General features: G+C 47.8%; 1 pseudogene; it reads left to right on the forward strand.

Moving 5' to 3' along the window:
- Positions 1-135: 135 nt before the first annotated feature.
- Positions 136-2236, forward strand: LOC123110982 (ureide permease 2-like; annotated as a pseudogene).
- Positions 2237-2625: the final 389 nt, after the last annotated feature.

The following is a 2625-nucleotide window of genomic DNA, read 5'->3' on the forward strand; positions in this document are numbered from 1 at the left end:
CCCCTCACGTGGGGGGCTGAGAAGGCCGGCCGGCGGGGCGGAGCGAGCTGCCGGACGGAGAGAGGAGTGGCGGGGGCAGACGGAGAGGGGGGAGGGGGGAAGGGGGCGTCGTCCGCGCAATCGGCCCACCGGAAGGAGGCGCCCGGGGCAGCCGGCGCGGAGGCGGCCGGCGCGGGGAGCGGTGGCGGAGCCGCGGGCGAGGGGGCCTGCAGGGAGGGAGAAGGGGAGGGCGACAGAGGAGTCTCGGCGGCGGCGGCGCAACCGGCTGCGGGAGCGCCCGCGATGCCGCCCGCGGTGTCGCCCGTCATCGTCTGCGCTAACCTAGGTAATGGGATTAGCGGGTCGAGGAGGGTCGCAGATATTCTTTTCACTGGAGTGGCATGCTTCCTTGTTGCAGTCATCCTTGGGACTGCTGTACACGCTTCTAATGCAGCGGATAATGAAGAAAAACTAAGTGAATCCGCAAATGTCTACAACCTTGGGTAACATGGTCTCACTTTCTAGCACATTTTTTCGTCACACACAGTCACATACCCACTGGTTCACTTACATCGGCTAGGTGCATTAGATGTCAATCTTTGTAAACCATTTTACGTCTTATTTTTGCTGCTCTGATCACTATAATGTCTAAATTAACAGGACAAATGGAGGTATGGAGCCAAGCACACGAGTTATATATGGTGCATGACTACTGGTATTGTTGATGTATTGCAGTTGCAAATTCTAGTTCCTAACTTTGCCTATTTGAGATGCAGTAGTGGACATAGAGAATGGAGCTTCTGCAGAAGATGCCACCAGAGCTGAGGCAGGAACTGCAAAATACCTAATTGAGCTCGAAGGGCGGCGTTCAATTAAGGTAAACTCATAATTCTGTCACAAGTCATTGTGGAATAATTCAGATAGTACAAGATGTTTGTTCTGAACCTCTGTTTTCGCAACATCAATGAACTGATCTAGCCAAACTTCTTCATTTTCCAGGTATTTGGATCGAGTAAGCTCAAGGGGCTTGGGCTAGTTTTCTTTGCTGGTGTCTGCCTCGCACTCTTCTCTCCAGCACTCAATCTGGCCACCAATGACCAGTGGCACATCCTGAAAGACCGTGTCCAACATCTGGTTGTATACACTGCCTTCTTCTACTTCTCCATATCATGTTTGTCATTGGTATCGGGTTGAACATCTTGTTCCTCTACCGCCCAATGACCGGCGTGCCAAAGTCATCCTTCAAGGCCTATCTGAATGACTGGGAAGGCAGGCAATGGGCTCTTCTTGCCGGTCTCCTTTGTGGTTTGGGCAATGGCTTCCAGTTCATGGGTGGTCAGGCTGCTGGTTATGCTGCAGCTGATGCTGTTGAGGTTGGTTGAACCAATGTCTCGTGGTTCTTATATGTTCGCATCCAGCACCGTAAAAAAAAACATCTTTACATCTGAAGAGAAATGCACCATGTTTGCATTCTGTGTGATTCAATCAAGATGTTAAAATAATATTGAATCTCTAAAACATATCCTGTGGTAGATATGATTTTCAGAATGAAGAGGAAACTTCTCTACACCTATGATTCTAACTGCTTCTGCATTGCTGTTTATCAGGCATTGCCACTTGTGAGCACATTCTGGGGCATCGTGCTATTCGGGGAGTACCGGAAGTCGTCAAAGAAAACGTACACTCTGCTCGTGTTCATGCTGCTGATGTTCATTGCGGCTGTAGCAACGCTGATGGCTTCAGCTGGTCACAGGAGCACAAAGTGATCCATTACCACATTCTGGGCCATCTTGCTATTTGGTGGTACCGGAAGTTGTCAAGGAGAACTTCTCAGGTTGGTTGCGGGCTGTACCATGCTTGTGGCTTCATCTGGTCAAAGGCGCGGCGCACAAAGTTATGGTTTGCCCCATCCTTTCATCTGTTCTTCTAGTTTGCAAGTCCTCCTAGTCCTACCACAAGGCATAGGAATGAAGTAAGACGGGAAGGCAAGGAGTTGACCCGGGAAGCAGGCCATGCCATGACAAAGTGAATCCTATCTGCGATGTTTTCGTCTAAATGGAGTTGTCAGGTGTGGTTGTACATAACCCCAAACAAGGGGAAACGTTTCAGTGCCTCCTTGGTTGAAAGAAATTTTGTAGGAATTTTGGAGGATTCTATCTCTTATAAAAAAAATGTAGGATTGAAATCATAGAAATATTTTCTAGAATCCATTTTGTATTGCAAAATCCCAATGAGTCCAACCTCATGGAAACTTTAGTTTGTGTGCAACCAAACAACTTCTATCAAACTTTTTTGTGTTTTCAATTATTATATGATTCAACATGCCATTTGCTTTTCTTCTCGAAAATGGGAATATATTAATATCAATCGGATATCAATTACACCCGGCCTCTGCAACAACATAATGTCAAGGGCTAGTTGAGACATCAAGGATGCACACAGGCAAAAGAAAAAAGAAAAGAAAAACGCCGAACGGATCAGCGAAGTAGGAGGAACTACCACCACAATAGACCACACAAGAAATGCAAAAAAGGTTCTCCAAGAACGACGCCTCCAAGAAGGAAACCGTGCACCAACACAGTCGTCGCCTGATCACAGATCATGGGTTTTCATCCTGAAGAAAGACTGACTGAACTCCAAGCAATG

The sequence above is a fragment of the Triticum aestivum genome, chromosome 5B, assembly GCF_018294505.1.
Source record: "Triticum aestivum cultivar Chinese Spring chromosome 5B, IWGSC CS RefSeq v2.1, whole genome shotgun sequence".
Taxonomy (NCBI): Eukaryota; Viridiplantae; Streptophyta; class Magnoliopsida; order Poales; family Poaceae; genus Triticum; species Triticum aestivum.